The sequence below is a fragment of the Ambystoma mexicanum genome, chromosome 14, assembly GCF_040938575.1.
Source record: "Ambystoma mexicanum isolate Mex_15411 chromosome 14, UKY_AmexF1_1, whole genome shotgun sequence".
NCBI lineage: Eukaryota > Metazoa > Chordata > Amphibia > Caudata > Ambystomatidae > Ambystoma > Ambystoma mexicanum.
In genome coordinates, this window is record NC_090940.1 from 288,758,950 (window position 1) to 288,776,280 (window position 17,331).

At 48.6% G+C, this 17,331-nt stretch overlaps 1 protein-coding gene across 2 annotated transcripts in view; it reads right to left on the minus strand.

The window, feature by feature from the left end:
* The window catches only part of NEMF (nuclear export mediator factor), a 1,733,781-nt gene that overhangs the window by 1,308,270 nt on the left and 408,180 nt on the right, over positions 1 to 17,331 (minus strand). The window lies entirely within an intron of this gene.

The following is a 17,331-nucleotide window of genomic DNA, read 5'->3' on the forward strand; positions in this document are numbered from 1 at the left end:
TGCCGCCAATGATATTTGTCTGAATGCCAGCAAGACGGAGATCCTCCTCATCGGCACACCTTCACCATCCTTTCCCCTCACTCTCTGGCCGGCCTGCCTTGGCCCTCCTCCTACCCCCACCTGCGAGGCTAAGAACCTCGGGGTCATCTTTGACTCCACCCTTTCCTTCTCCGCCCACATCTCTGGGGTCTCTAAAAAGTCAAATTTCCGACTGCACCTCCTCAGAGGTACTCTGCCTTTACTCTCCTACCCCCAGAAGCTCATGGTATCTCAAGCTCTGGTTCTCTCTAGCTTGGACTATTGTAACAGCCTCTTTCTAAATCTACCTGCCTCTACTCTCCGCCCTCTGCAACTAATCCAGAACAGGACTGCGAGACTTGTCCTTGGCCTCAAGCCCTGGGATCGTATCTCTCCAGCTCTGAAATCTCTTCACTGGCTCCCAGTGGATGCAAGGATTAAATTCAAAACCCTCTGCATTGTCCACAAGGATTTCTGGGGCCTGGGTCCAAAATACCTTGAGCTATCCCTCCGCAAATACCTCCCCTCTCGAGCTCTTCGCTCCTCTACCTCCAACTCACTCAGGGTCAGTCGTTTTTCTAAGAAACGAGCAGGGGTAGATCTCTGTCTTCGGCTGGGGCCTCCCTCTGGAACAGCCTCCCTGCCACTCTAAAACTTGAGGAGAACTATCTCCGGTTCCGGAAGCACCTCAAGACCTTCCTCTTTTCTTCTGCCTTCGCTCCCCCTATCCCCTGCTGATCTGTTCTCTCTTGGAACCATGCACCTGGCCACCCTCTGTCTTTTGGGCCCAGGTACCTGCTCATCCTGTCACCTTCCGGCACTGCCTCCGGGCCACCCCTTGCACTGGGGTCTATATCTGTACCCATACAGCCCCCCCTTTTTCTTCCTGCACTTATCGGACATACCCTGTCTGCTGCCTTAAACCTTGAACTTGCAAGTTGCTGGCTGCATTACCACCGTTTGTTGCCTTTATTATTTATTTATTGTTATTTATCTGTTTCTCCTCTGCTTCGCACTTTCCACCTCTCCCCCTTTCCATGCACTTTTCCCCTCCCCCCTCTCCCATGCACTTGCGCGTTCTCAATGTCACTGGGCCTAGTAAGATCGCTGTTTTGTTCTCCCCTGTTCCCCTACCTTGCCTTGTCGCGCTCTGAAACACTTGTGTACGAGCGCGATAGAAATAAAAGATCAATCAACATCAATCAATCAATAACTTATTCTTGCCCGCCCGCCCCTGTTCTGAAGCCTGCCTGTAGCTGCCTGACCTCAAAATGGCTGCCAAAATGCATTGTGCAATATTATTGGTACAGATTCACTGATTAAAGTCCATCACAGAAAAGCCAATACAATCCAAGTGATATACAAAACAACAAACAAACATGCAACCGTAAATAAAGAAAAGAAAGCAAACAAAGGAAATAAGGCATCTAGGATGAACATTGTCCAATGAGTCAGCAGGCTTCAGTCCGCACCTACAAGTGCACCCTTCCCAGGTGGTCCCCGAAAGGTTAAGTACAGCTCAAGCAAATCAAATCAGAGCAAATGGGGCCCACAACCTCAATCAAATGTCACTCAGCATCAGAAAACGTATTGACTTTTACACTCGAGGAAAGCCATAGTCAAGCGTTCACAGGGGTTTATCATCGAATGGATGGAACAATGCAAGAAGAAGTGCGTTACATGCTGCAACCTTCTCTGAAGGCTCGTGAGCGCCATCAATCAGGGTCCTGTACCAAGAAGCAGTCTCTGCAGCACTCTACACCTCAAAGTCTTTGTATCATACAATATTGTGTCACATTCTTTAGTCTCCAAGGCACTGCTATTCGTCTTTTTCCAACACACATGCTAGGTCCATGAATTTGATCACATGCTTAAATATATCTGGTCTGGGGTATACGCCCAGCAAACATTCAGCCAAATCCCACTGATATCCCACTGATATCGCGTGACTGGCACCAAAAAGCAATTACCTGCATGCACTGCCAGAGTATATGCATGAAATCTGCTTCATCAGCGCCACACCATGGACATACAGGTGTCACCTTAGAATCAAACCTGGCCACTCGACTGGGTGTCATGTACGTTTGGTGGAGCACATTAAATTGCAGGCGGTGAATCCTAGCATTAGATGAAACCCTTTTGACAAAAGTCAATGCATTGCCCCATTGAACATTAGTGAGCGCCCGACCCAGGTCCGCCACCCATTGCACATTCGGCACACTGACCGCATTCAGTAAGTACCCATATAGTCGAGACACTGTGCGCCAGCCATCTTCCAGCTCATACATCAACGTTATCAGCGCAGTAAACTCCTGCTCTTGCAGCCAATTTGCCCATTTACTTTTTGCCACCCGCATGTGCTTGAAACACTGTAAAAACTGGCCTTCAGGCAGGCCCTCCATCTGCGCCAAATCCCCCAGTGTTCAGAACATCCCGTCTTTGTACATATGTCCCCAAGTGGTGACCCCCATCTCATCCCATCACCTAGCAACCACCAACTCGCCCACCTCAGAGCATGCATCAGCTGTTATGGAAACGTGCAGTGAATAGGGGTTACATATCTTCAAAATCTTCAACACACTGTTCCACACCTGTCGCCCTAGCCTGATCAATAGTGTCAGTTGACCTATGCAGCAATCAGTGACCCACAAGGAATCTAATCACTGCCGGGGGGGAAGCTCCACTTACAGCAGCCTGGGCTCCATAGTAGGTTCATCTAATAATCAGCTGGCCACATATTGGAGTTGTGCAGAGCTGCAGAGCCCCATCCTTATATGCCATGCACAAGGCATACAACGCAATCTTCTGCCACCCATACCCCCAGAGAAATACCCTGAGCATAGTGTCCAAACTGCGGAAGAAACCAGCTGTAATGTAATAATGTAAGTTTGCAAAGACATATAATAGATGTGGTAGTATTAACATTTTCACTAGCGATATCCACCCTATAATACAGCAGAAGCTTGCCCCAAAACACCATGGACCATCTCACAGCTCTACCACCCTAACCGTATTTCTGGTGTGCATGTCCTCCTGTGTATGCGCCACATGTATACCCAAATACCTGAAAGTGTGTACCTCCCACTGCAATCCCAATTCCAGCAGGTCTCTAACATCATATCTTCGTAGCCCGGCTAGGGGAAAAAGACATGACTTCTGTCTGCTGAAGGAGATTCCGGACAGACTGGCGAAAGCGTCTTTAATCTCTAGGATGATGGGTAGATTATTTTCCGGTTCACACAGATACAACAGATCATCATCTGCTGTTACGCTCACCTGGTCTCTGCGGGGGCGTTGGGGCACGGTTGGAGCACGGTTGGAACCCTCCCTCGACTTGGCTCCCCTGTATCGGCTGTCTTCCCCAGCTGCTGTGGAGTATGTTGTTCTGGATGCTGGTATTGCCCCTGGGAGAAGAGGAGAGGCAATGAGGATGGTGCAGAGGTGTTACGAATTCCCACGCCCCTTTCGTGCCAAAACGGAGTGCGCAAGAGCATTCCCATGCAAGCTCATCTGTTATTTGTAATGCTGGGCTCTCCGTCCTGCTTCCTGCAGCAGGGGTGCGTAGAATGGGCCTAGTTGCTTCACTGGCCCGCGAAGTAGTGATCCAGACCGGCTGTGACCAATCTTTGATTATGGTTATTGTTCGTTTTTCAATAATGTCTTTAACAATGAGTCTTGACTTGATGGTAGGTAATAATGATGTCTTGCAATGTCTCTGCTCTTCTCATTAGGTTTGAAGATGATGGATCGGAAGCGTGGAGCAGAACCTGGGATTCCCCTATGGATGATGGACTTTTAAGGACAACATGAATGGAAGTCAAGACTCAGGTATGATGCGGCCAAGAGTTCGTTATTATGAGGTTTCTAACCTGTTGTGTTCTTTTCCCCTTGTAGGAGCGGTCTGACGGCGTCGAGCAGAGTCCGGATGCTTGAAGACAGTTCAGCGGCTCCAGAGGAAGATACCGTGTTGAAGCGGAAAAGAAGCGAAGGGTCCTGTGTCGCTGGAAGTCCGAATTGGGTGAGAAAAGGCCCCGACTTCGATGGAATGCAGGAAGGGTGCGCACACAGAGATGGATTGGCTGGAATCAGGTAAGCACACCTTCAGCAATGGAGCGGCTGGGATCAGGTAGGTGCGCCTCAGCGATGGAGCGGATGGGATGAGGTAAAAGATGATCTTCAGAGGATGGAGTAACCGGTATCAAGGTGAAGAACAGTGGTAAGCGTCACGCTGCAAAGCAGAGTAACGCGAATCGAGGGCATGCGGTTGGGCTGGCCTTATGTAGGCTGGCTCCGACCCCTCCCTTTATCCACGCCTTGCGGTTCCACCTTGCCCCGCCCAAGGACTCCAGCACGTGCCTCCCAATGCTGTTCTATGGCCACGTCCGGCCCTTATGCACGTGCCCTAGGCACAGAGTGTGCAAAGCACATATTTCCATGAGCCTGGCGCCATGTGGACCCTGGTGGTGATTTTATTTTAAAATTTGTTTATTGGCGGGTGCTTCTACAATTGCCAAAATAACCGTTTTTTTTTCAAAATTATGCTGCAACACATTAAACAGTAACATTCAAACAACAAATTAACATTAACTTTCTCCTTGATTGTCATAAATAATGGTCTACAGGCTACCAGCAAGGTGGGTATCTGGATAGTGGGGGGAGAGGCGGTTCAGGAGTCATCTGGACCTGTGGTGGTCCCGCTTCAAGTGACTTAGTTGGCTTTGTGGATCAGAAGATCGTCCAAGTGAATTGTTCAAGGGGGTTTATCATCTGAAGAGTGGAACCATTTTTTCATGGTGTCTTTCCATGATGCTAGTGCCATGCTCGAGTCTTCAGTGGATCTGGCTACACTATCCTCTCAGGCTCTCGTTTCAGCGTTCGCCCACATTTCAAGCTCTTTGCGCCACACTGCGTAGATCGGACCTGTGGGCTTTTTCCATGACATAGCCATAGTTCTTTTAGCCATTATGCACATTAAGTCCATCAGTTTAACTGAGTGCTTGAGTTTAGCTAGTGTGGGATAGGTTCCTAAAAGGCATTCAGTTGGGGTCCACTCATACCTGGTCAAGCCCTCTTCCTCACACGTTTGTTTCATTTTTGACCAGAGGGTCTGGGTCTTGTCGCAGTTCCATAGTATGTGGATCAAGTTGGCGTCATCTGCCCTGCACCACGTGCAGTTCGGTTGCATAGATTTGTTGAATGTAGCCAGTTTGCTCGGGGTTAGGTAAGTGCAGTATGGTACATTTATCTGTATCAATCGGAATCTGTGGTTTCTAGAAACTTCTCTGGGGAATGATAGTGCTCTATCCCATTCCTTATCTGTCACCTCCCGTCCCATATCTCAGCACTTCGAGGGTTGGGCATGTCAATTAGATGGCTATATATTTGGGACACTGCCTTCCCACCTTCTCCCAGATTATATAGCAGTGTTATGAAGGGGTCTGTGTCCGGCTCCTCTGGCCAGGTGTCCCATTTTGTTCGTGCTATTTTGCGAAACTTCTGGTACCAGAGGTACTGGCCAGAATGAATGTCGTCTTCCGCCTGTAACATAGAGAACTCCCAGAAGGTTCCTTCGGCATATAGGTCACCCCAAGTATACACCCCTTTCCTTTCCCAGAATCTGACATTATTCAGATCAGCATCAGTTTTACTCAGCTTCGAGATTATTGGCATTTCTGGGGAGTATGGTTGCTTTAATTGCATGACCGTGTTGGTCCTGTGCCATATTCTCCTACCCAGGGTCACCAGAAAGGGTGCGTTGCTTAGCAGGTTTTGGGGGACCCAAATTAGTTCTTTCAGTGGTATCGGAGAGATCATGGTCTGTAGCAGAGGTCTCGTCTGCTAACCACTTGGTTACAAAGGCAGCTGAGCATCAAGGTAATATTTCTCTAAGTTCGGTAGTTGGATACCACCTAGTTTGTATTGTAAGACTAATGTGGATAGAGCCACCCAGTGTCTGCCACTTCCTCATAAGAAATCCTGGATTATTGTATCGAGTAGTTGGAAGGAGGGCTTAGTAATATAGAAGTGCACATTTTGGAACCCATATAGGAATCTAGCGAGAACAATAATTTTAACGATTGAGGCCCTGCCCATCATAGATAGGGGTAGCTTTGCCCAGAATCGCATAGATTTACGCAGTGCAGGTAATGCCGCCTTCGTGTTATGTTCATGCATTAGTTCCGGGGTATGCATTATCTGAATCCTGAGGTATCGGAATGAAGTGGTCTGCCATTTCACGCCCACCGAAGGGAGTTCCTCAGCATTCTTACCTTTCAGGCTTGCAGGGGGAACAAGCAGGATTTGGGTTTGCTGAATTGTATGCCTGAAACCTTAGCATAATTGTCAAGGACTTCCAGCATTGTTGGCACATTAAGATGAGGGTTGCTGATATATATTAGTATGTCGTCGGCATATAGTGAGATGATGTGATCCACTCCACCTAGCCGTATGCCCGTGTCAAAAAATTGCTGCCTAAAGTAAATAGCAATGGGCTCCAGACCTAATATATAAAAGCATGGGTGAGAGTGGGCAGCCCTGCCTGGTTCCCCTGCAAATGTCCCATGACTCTGACACATATTTCCCGGATTTCAGCCGTGCTCTCGGCTTATTGTAGAGGATTTTAACCCATCTAATGAACCCCTGGCCAAAGCCAAATCCCTCTAAAACTGCCACTAGCCACTCCCAATATATAGAATCAAATGCCTTGATGGCGTCTAAGGATAATAGTGCATAGCATTCCTCACTTGTGTCAGTTTGGGCTATTTGCTGAAGCCTGCACAAGTTCATGGTCCTGTTACGACCAGGCACAAAACCATTTTGGTCCGTATGCACTATGTCTCCTATTACTCTGGACAGCCTCTTTGCTAGGATTGTTAGTATTTTCACGTCATAATTAAGCATGGCAAGCAGGTGGTAAAAGTCGCACCCATCTACAGGTTTATTAGGCTTGAGCATTGGAACCACTAGAGTCTCTCTCATGCTATCAGGTAGGGTCCCTCTTTCATAAGTCTCCGAGAAGACTTTGTGTAATAGCGGTGTCAGGGAGGGTTCATATGCCTTGTAAAACTCTGGAGGCAGCCCGTCGCTGCCCGGAGCCTTACATGTAGCCAGGGATCTAATTGCTTCTGTTATGTCCTCAGGTGTGATATCCATCTCTAAGGCTTCGGACTGTGCAGGAGTTAATTTGGGCAGACCAATCTCATTGAGCGTATCTACGATTTGTTCTTGGGGGACTCAGTCTGCATGGGAGTATAATTGCGTGTAGAAGCACTTAAAAGTATCATTAACACCCTGTTGAGTTGTGTATCTCGCCAAACTCATCCTGCAATGTAGTGGTTATGTGCCTGGGGTGTTCTTTTTTGCAGAGCCAGGCTAGTAACCGGCCAGGTTTGTCTGCTTCTGTGTGTGTTCTGTTCGTTCTGGTGACAATGTCGAATTTAGCTAATCTGCTCCACGCCTCAGTGCAATTCTCTCTAAGAGTTCTAAGTTCTTCCTCCCTCTTTGGGGTGTCTATAGGGGCGGTTTCTAGTCTCACAATTTCCTGTTCCTTCTTGTCTAATTCACTGTGTAGTAGTCTCCTGATGCCACCAGCTTTTGCTATGACTTCTCCCCGTGTTGCTACCTTAAGGGCGTCCCATAGTGTAGTTACGTGTTCTACGCTTCCAGTGTTTTCTGTTATAAAATTATCAATGGAATCGTGCAACTCTTCTTTGAATGCCGGATCTTTTAGGGACTCTACAGGCATTCTCCACATGGGGATGGTAGGTTTAGGGCCGATATGGTTCCATTCTATTAGGAGTGGAGAATGGTCCAAAATAGTTCTTCCCAGGTATTGCACACCCTCTATCTGAGGTAAGTGCTCCCTACTTAAGAAGAAATAATCTAGTCTTGTGTAGAGGTCATGTGGGGACGAGAAGTATGAATAACCTCTTTCCTCAGGGTGTAGTTCCCGCCATGCATCTGCCAGATCCAGTCCATCAGTCATGGCGTTTAGGGACGTGGTGGTCGCTGAAGGGCCTTTTGTTGGAGGCCAGGACTCATCTAGTTCTGGGTTGTGGACACAATTGAAATCACCTCCCCATATAAAGAAGCCATTCCTGTATTGTAGCATTTTGGTGCCCAGCACTTTCAAGTGCGCTGGGATGTTATTATTGGGGATGTATGAGTTCACAATGCACATTTCCATTTGTTCAAAGGTCCCCCATATTACCAGATATCGCCCTCTGGGTCTTTTTCCATCTTAGTTAGGTGGAACGGTATTTGAGGGTTGATCCAGGTGTAAACCCCTCTTGCAAATCTGGAATAGGAGGCTCCAAATCTCTGTCCCACCCAAAGCGCCCTAAGTTTTGCCTCTGATTCGGCAGTGCAGTGTGTCTCCTGTAGCAGGGCTATATCTACTCTCTTCCTATGTAGGTAGGATTTAATTCTATTTCTGCGGAGATAGGTGCCCAGACCCCGCACATTCCATGTCATTATCCTCATTTGCATAGCCATGGTGGTTTCACAGGGAATTTAAGGTCCATCCGCCTCTCATAAGGGTCATCTGCGATCATGGTTAAGTCCTCACAAACTCCCCCTAGTTGTAAGTTCAAACCCCTCAAGTTCACTGTTTCCGCCCACCCACCCCTTGTCCTCATTTTACCATTCGGAGACTTACCAACTTTCTCAACTTCCATCTCGATGGATGAATTAACCAAAGAAAACAACAAATAACTGCCCCAGCAGTTGTTTCAAACTCACAACGCTTGGGGGCTCCTGAGCCTTTTGGGCCTCTCCAGGCCTTTCGGTACGGGTGGTGTGTAGGCATTCTGCCTGCACTGTACCAGGTGGGGTGGGTCGTCGACGACGATCTTGTGTTTGGGCCTTCGTGCCCCTGCCCAATTGAGACATCTGCTCGTTGCAGCGTTAAGTAGGGTTTTATAGACAATGCCGTGTTTGCATAGTACAGTGATCATCTTCCTGTGCAGTTCCAATCGTTCCTTTATCATTTATTTCCTTTCATGACTTCTTCAGTATCTTCCGCAGACCCTGGGGGTGATGAAGGCCTGGGCCATTGCCCAATGGCCATGACATCTCTGTATAGAGAAACGAGATGTCTAAACTCTGCAACACCAGCTTCTAAGAATTCCTGTCTCAAAAACATTGCCAGGGGTTTCGGCTGTGTGTACAGCAGCATAACCCAGCGAATGAAGCCCTCTCCAATTCCAAAGCTCCGTAGCGCAGCAAACAGCCATTAACAATAGTCCAAACAGAACGCATTAATAGCGTCTTGGGGATTAGTCCGATCGATTATATGATGCAAGCAGCAAAGATTCAAGGCAGTGCTTCGTCCAGGTACAAATCACAAATCCTGTTTGGTCCTCATGTATTAAAGGTGATAATAACCTTTTTGAAGCCGCCTGCCAGCAGCGCAGCTAGTATTTTAATATCTTAATTTAGCACTGTAAGGGGTCGGTATGACTCGCAACGATCCGCCGGCTTCCTGGGCTTCTGAATGGGGACCACCAATCTTTCTCGCATACTGGGTGGAAGCAGACCCTTTTCGTAGGCTTCTTCATATACCTTCAGCACAACAGGAGTAGGAGTGCAGCCAAACACTTGATAAAATTCTGTGGGGAGTCCATCGCTGCCAGACGTCTTCCGATTGCCAAGGACACTATGACCCCACTCAACTCGTCTTCCAATCGGGGCAGCTCGACAGCGGCAGCTTGCTCAGCAGTGAGTCATGGTAATCTGATCGGGGAGTGCAGATGGTCTGGATCGACTGGTGTTTCATGCTTATACAGACTGCTATGGTACTAAAAATATTATTTATTACCGCCTGAGATCGCCAGGGGGCACAGCACTCATCCTGTAGCAATGTGAGTGCGCACCAAGGTTGTTCAGTGCTACACAACCATGCTAATAACATTCCAGACTTGTCTCCTGCGCCATGCGCTTACGCTACATGCACTGAGTGGTCAAATTTGGAGAGTCTCTCCCATGTCCACGTGCACTGGGTTCACAGTTCAGACTTTGTCGAAGGGTCCGGAAGCTTATCCGGTTCCATAATGCGGATTCGGTCTTCCAGGACCTCCAAGTCTTCACGCAGTGATCATCTAATGCCCCCCTTACTCCAGCGATCACTTCGCCTCTAGTTACCACTTTCAGGGTCTCCCACACAGTACCCCAACAGTCAACTCTGCCCACATTAGTCTTAGAAAAAAAGCCACGAGAAAGTCCTCTAAGCGTCCTCTAAATGCATTGTCCTGCAATAGTTCAGCCGAAAAGCGCCACATCGAGACCGGAGGCCTGGGCCCCCTATCGTCACAACACACCATCAGCGGCGAGTGATCCGATATATTCCGCACTTGAGAATTCATCCAAATGCTCACCTCCCACAAACAAGTAGTCAATCCTAGTATACAGTTTGTGAGATGCTGAATAATATGAATATCCCCTTCTGTCCACATTCAACCCCCTCCAAATATTCGCCAGCGATAGTTCTGTTAGTATTGTGTTAAAAGTCACAGATGCTGGCAAGGGACAGCTCTGTGTCTCCAACACAATCCACACCAACACACATCTAGCGAACTTCGAGTATGTGGATCCATGCGCAGGCCGCACCCCCAACCTAGCAAGAACCCGTTCCTGCTCTTCAGTAGCAGCTGTGTTTCCTGAAGTAGGGCAATTGCTATCTTCTTCTTGTTTAGATAGGATCGCACTTGATTCCTGCGCAAACAGGAGCCCAGTTCTCTGACATTCCAGGTCATTATTCGAATCAACGCCATCTGAAGAACACATGAACCCCCACCACCCAATAATATCTCCAGGATCCCTAGCCAAAATCTCTGCCACATCCCCCTCCCCAGCAATCGTTCCCATGTTAGTAGACTCACCAACCTAGGGTGAGCTTGGCATTACCCAAGCATACTTCCAGCCAGCTCTCAATGTCCCAGATGTAACAGTCGCAAAAAACCACCACAACTAAACATGCTGTAACAAGAACAGTGGGCCCCCAACAGTGGGGCAAAAAACAGTGCTCAACGGCATCAAGCCGTTCAGGTGCACCCGTACCCTTTTTTTTTTTTGATTGATATTTTATTTCTATCGCACTCGTACACAAGTGTTTCAGAGCGCGACAAAGCAAGGGAGGGAGGGGAACAGGGGCGAACAAAACAGCGATCTTACTAGGCCCAGTGACATTGAGAACGCGCAAGTGCATGGGAGAGGGGGGAGGGGAAAAGTGCATGGAAGGGGGAGAGGTGGAAAGTGCGAAGCAGAGGAGAAACAGATAAATAACAAATAAATAATAAAGGCAGTGGGAATGCAGCCAGCAATTTGCAAGTGCTAGGTTTAAGGCAGCAGACAGGGTAGGTCTGATAAGTGCAGGAAGAAAAAGGGGGCGCTGTATGGGTACAGATACAGGAGGCAGTGTGGGAGGGTGGCAGGATGAGCAGGTACCTGGGCCCAAAAGACAGAGGGTGGCCAGGTGGACGGTGCCAAGAGAGAACAGATCAGCAGGGGAGAGGGGGGGGGGTGAAGGCAGAAGAAAAGAGGAAGGTCTTGAGGTGCTTCCGGAACCGTACATGGTTCTCCTCAAGTTTTAGAGTGGCAGGGAGGCTGTTCCAGAGGGAGGCCCCAGCCGAAGACAGAGATCTACCGCCAGCTCGTTTCTTAGAAAAACAAGTGACCCTGAGTGAGTTGGAGGTAGAGGCGCGAAGAGCTCGAGAGGGGAGGTATTTGCGGAGGGATAGCTGAAGGTATTTTGGACCCAGGCCCCAGAAAGCCTTGTGGACAATACAGAGGGTTTTGAATTTAATCCTTGCATCCACATCCACTGGGAGCCAGTGGAGAGATTTCAGAGCTGGAGAAATACGATCCCAGGGCTTGAGGCCAAGGACAAGTCTTGCAGTCCTGTTCTGGATTAGTTGCAGAGGGCGGAGAGTAGAGGAAGGTAGATTTAGAAAGAGGCTGTTACAATAGTCCAAGCTAGAGAGAACCAGAGCTTGAGATACCATGAGCTTCTGGGGGAAGGAGAGGAAAGGCAGAGAACCTCTGAGGAGGTACAGTCGGAAATTTGACTTTTTAGAGACCTCAGAGATGTGGGCAGAGAAGGAAAGGGGGGAGTCAAAGATGACCCCGAGGTTCTTAGCCTCGCAGGTGGGGGTAGGAGGAGGGCCAAGGGAGGCCGGCCAGAGAGTGAGGGGGAAAGGATGGTGAAGGTGTGCCGATGAGGAGGATCTCTTTCTTGCTGGCAAAACCAAAACCTTGCCAGCAGGGTACCGCGTCAGCGGCACCGTCAGTAGCCCGGCACCAGTAGTGCCAAGTGTTCCGGGGGAGGCCGAAAATCCCTGCCATGGGCAGCAGCATTCCCCTCCCACTGCAAAGCGTCACTCCGGACATCGGTGACAGTACAAGTGTCGAGTACATTCCGGTTATGATTGTACTGGGCTCACTTTGAGGAGTTCAGAAGCCCTTTCTTCACCATCCATATCTCCATCTGCCATGCCATTATGATCCATCCACATGTTCGCAGTCTCGAAGAAGATTGCTTTCCCTTTGTATAATACTTTCAATTTGGCAGGATAAACAAGCATTTATTTGATTCCCTGCTGACAGGGCCTCTCCTTCATGGGAACAAACATGTTTAGTTTCTTTTGGACTGATGGCATATAATCCGGCTATATAGCAATCATGGAGTTACCCCACTGTATAGCGCCACCCTCTTTGGAATACTGCAGTATCACGTCCCTGTCTCTGAGAATGAGGACCCTGGAAATTATGGGCCGAGGGTTGGCATCCGGCAGCAGTCTCCTCTGCAGTGAGCGATGCACCCTCTCAATTGCAAAGCCCTGGGACAATCTCCCTGGGCCAACTTCTTCCAGTATCAGGTTCTCAATATAGGATGCACGATCCATCTCCTCAGTTCCCTCAAGTAGGCCCAACACCCGTATGTTATTCCTTCGCGACGTTCCTTATGGGTCTTCGGCACACCATTCTAGTGCAGAATTCTTCTCTTCCAGGGTTTTCACTTTCGACTACAGATCTGCAGTAGTCGTTGCTGTCGCCTGCAGCAGTGACTCTGTAGCCGTGACCCTCCCCGCCAAAGACTGTACCATCTTGCCTCAAGAGGTGACCATCTACTTTGACTTCCTCGATTATACTCTCCAAGGAGGGCCGCAAAGCCACGATAGCAGCCAGGATTTTACCTTCCTGAGACTCATTTTGCGATTTCAACCCATCCGGCTGCTCCACATCCTCGTCCGCTGCAGGATCACAGTGGTTCCCCTGGGCAGCAAAGGACTCCATAATTGTGGCCCTGTTGCCTCCTTTCTGCTTAGTGGCCTCCATGGCAGGAACGTGCAGGATACACACCCTGTAGCACTAAATGTGCTGTTAAGCAGTAGAACAACGAGGGTCAGTGTATGTAGGAGCGCCCCCCAATGACAATCTCAAGCTCCAGTTAGCAGCTAGGGGAACCCACGTTCAGGCCGTGCCCTCATTTTTCAGCAAAGCAGTCAAGGTTTCTCACCAAGTCGCCAAGAGCACAAATCTAGTCGGTGAGGGTGGCAGTGAAAAAAGTACAGGCAGCCAAGCATGATTCAACCCGCGCAGCGCAGCTACTGTTCAAGCGTCCACAAACGCGCAACTGTAGTGAGGTGCGTTTCCCCCCAGCAATCCACTCAACATTAATTCGTCTTCGTAAGCCTATTATTCTCCTCACCAGGATCTCATCTACATGAATGTGTCCTTGAACACGCCCCCCCTCCAATGCACACTGCAACGTCTAGTCAATTCCACGCGCCATGCAGTCTGTACCTGCAGCTCTCACTTTTAATAAAGCTGAAGCCCCAGAGCGAGTTGCCGTTATTAATGAACCGCCATCGGGCGCATTGAGTGCTCAGACCCAGCACGCACCGGGGAAGCCGCCACCTCAGCAACATAGTCTCGTTGGGGAAAGCAGGGAGGGGGGGGGGGCACAAGGGTCAAACGCACCACTGCACAACCCCTTTCAACAGTATGCCGGTCGCCCCCAAAGCGGTCTCTTCAGATGCCGGAGTGCAATGCAGCCGCATTCAACGGGGTAAACAGTGCTCAATCCCACAGTCGTTACAGCCATGCAATCCCGCGGAATGTACACAATCTCCACTGCAGGCCACGGCTCTGCAGTGTGTCCTTGCCGCAGCTCTGAATGTAGGATGCAGGGAGCTACGGTCTCCCGGCCCGCCTTCACTGCAAGTCCAGTGCCGGTGCGGCCGCCATTTACAATTATACGAACACGCCGGAACAGTTGATAACTCGCCTTCTGGGGCTCCAGCGCACACCGGTGAAAACCACAAAGTCGGCCCAATGCTGCCGCAGCCATAAGCAGTGCAAATCTGTACAATAACATTTAAATAAACACAGCTGCAACAATCTTTGTCATGATCGGAGCGTCAGCTCACGCCAGTCACGTCCTCAAAGCATGGAGTCTGGCCACACCCCTGTGGCAAGCCAGGACGACGACTCTGGCCAGAGGGCATTAAATGTAGTTTCATTGAAAATAAAAGAAAAACGCCTTACTGACAGTACTACTAAAAGGAAGTTCCCTTCCTAACCAAACTAAACTAAGGTGCTTGTCTATTGTCCAAAACAAATAGTCCTTGGTCCAAACTTGTCTGACTAAACTGGCCCTACCACTAGCAAAGTGTAAAATAAATATAAGGAGTGCCCTGCACTCTTGATTCTTCACAGTGGTGTCTCAGTAATTCGTGGGCTGTGATCCAATGCTAGAAACCAACAAATGTTCCTCTCAATAACAGTTCTGGTCAGTTTACCAAAAGTTCCTGAAAGATTTCCAAAGTTCAAATAAGTCTTAAGTTTCTGAAAAAACAAAGTGTCCAATCTTCTTTATGTGGAGGGATATTTCCGTGATCCCCTTCCACCCACTTATGCTTTCATGCTGGATTTTATTTTCTCTGCTTATTTTGCCCCTGTGGCTTATCTGGGTTCCCCCGACACAATATATCACTTAATACGCATGGGTCCCTGTGACCCGTTTCTTCTTCTGGTTTTCTCAAGTTTCTTAGGTCCTTGTGATCCGGGGATGGGAGTAGCTTCCTTATCTTTGCTGGGTCCCTGTGACCCTTTGATGGATGTATACTGCTTGGGTTTCTCGGGCACCCGGAACCCATTCATTTGTCGTGCTCTCTCTGTCCTTCTTGGATCATTATAAACCTTAGATGGGGCTAGGGCCATCCTTCTCCCTCTTCCCCGCTTGTGTTCTCTGCTTTTTTCTTCCCTACGACCTGGACAACCCACGTACCTGCTGTGTTGCGTTGCTTGCTCCAGGAAGGGTCCGTCTTGTAAGCAGTGGCTGTGTTCTCAGCAGTTTGCCGCTTTTCTCCATTGGATGCTGGCAGGTTTTCGCTTCTACCGGTCTCAATTCTCTCTCGCTCTTCGCTGGCTCTTGTACTGAGAGTGGAAGATCCAGTCCCCCCTTCGTCCCTGGACCCCCGCCATTCAGGTGTCGTTGGCCCTTCATTCTTGCGCTTGTAGTGAGAATGGATGTGTTGGTCACCCCAAGTTTTCAAGCAGGAGGAAAGTTCAGCATTACCCTGAGCCAAACACATAGATGTGTTAACCTCTTTTTCTTACTCCCATATAGGGAGAACGCACATTGGGTATAGGGAGTTCCTCACGGGAATGGGAGTCCTTGTTCCCTAAATTGGAGTCACTCCCAGTGAGGACCTGATTGCCCAAACCTCTAAGGAGGGTTTTGTGGAGCGAGCTCACCTCCCTAGTCTCAGAGGGGGTGGCTCCCTCTAGGGAAGAAGGGACAACATCTACAGATTCATCACTCACACCATATGATCGAAAGCACCATTCAGCAAGGGAAGGAGCATGATTTCATGTGAGAAATTGTGTACGGATCGTGCCTCCCAAAAGAACAACTGAGCAAAAGAATCAGTAGACTGGCAGTTCTGAATAATTGAGAGCAGAAGACTTGACAGAGGTCTGGAGTGCAGAAGGTCCTCAAAGTTAGAGGATAAGTCTCAGGAGGCAAAGGTCATGGTGTGGGGGTTGAGGGGGACAAAACTCTACGCACTATTATTACTACACCAGGAAAGGTTGGGTGAATCCCTAAAGGAAAGCAAAATGGGAGTTATAACAATAGGATGGCCTACTATGTGGCATGTTGAAATCTGCATACATGAAGGAAAGGAAGGAAGAAAACGTCTGCTTGTCATAGCTCTGGCTTAAACTGGTTCTCCCTAGCCAGGCCTAAGGGTTTTACTTACCTCATGGGCTTGGTAAGTAGGGCTTATGTTCCTGGGTTTATGTGCAGTGCTTAATTTGTGGGGGTGTTTGCCAGGGATCAGCCACTGCACCTGTTTCTGAACCCCGGCACTTATTGTCTCACTTAGAGTGATTATGATGTGTCTATTTAGCAACTTTATTGCTTTAACTGTCAGTCAGTCACACAGTCACACAGCAAGCAAAAACCGTGTGCACTAGCCTGGGTCTCTGCAACTGAGGTGTATTAGAAGGTATTTGAACTCTGGCACTTATTTCTTTATGAGTTAATCACTGGTTATGTGTCAGGTTAACTATAGGATCTTGGCAATAATACAATTGAATTTAAGAGGTAAAAACTCTTGCCAACCATCTCATGATAGAGGGATAACAAAAATGAGTGAGGGTCTATTGTAGTAGGATCTAGTACCCACGTCCTATTCCTTATTCTAAACCACACATTTCAGGGATAGATCGGCCGATTTCCTTTATTTCAGTTCAGTCACAGTTAAAAGGCATTTGAAGGGTCCCATCAGGCTTCCTTTTCTTCTTCCTGGTTCACCTGGTGCAGGTTTATTGGTACCTCCTGGCACCCTCCTGCCCCCTATAACTCTCACTGGATTTAGGGGCTACCCAAAACTATAACTAACATTAATTTCAATGCCCTGTCTCGGCGCTTGTCAAACTGAAACTGTTTTATACTCACCAGCCAAGCATAGGCCAGCTGATTTCGACCCCACCACAGACTGATTTTCTTTGCTTCTCAGGATCCTGGTTTTCAGGGCTCACCATCAAGGAGTCTTCATGCCCAAATGGATCATTACTGCTACTTTAGCATCATAATCTCCACTGTAAGCATCAAAGATCTACTGCTTTCCTTCCCAGGAAGTCAACCCTCTTTATGCTCTGGAAGACTGCCAGTTAAGGTGCACTGGCTTTAAAACAAATGTATTTTTTTAAAGTGCAGACCTAGCTCGAGAGCTGCCAAGCGCTACACATAGTGTGGTTATCAAGCATTTTAGCATTTTAGCTGGCATCTTTTAACAGTAGCACAGT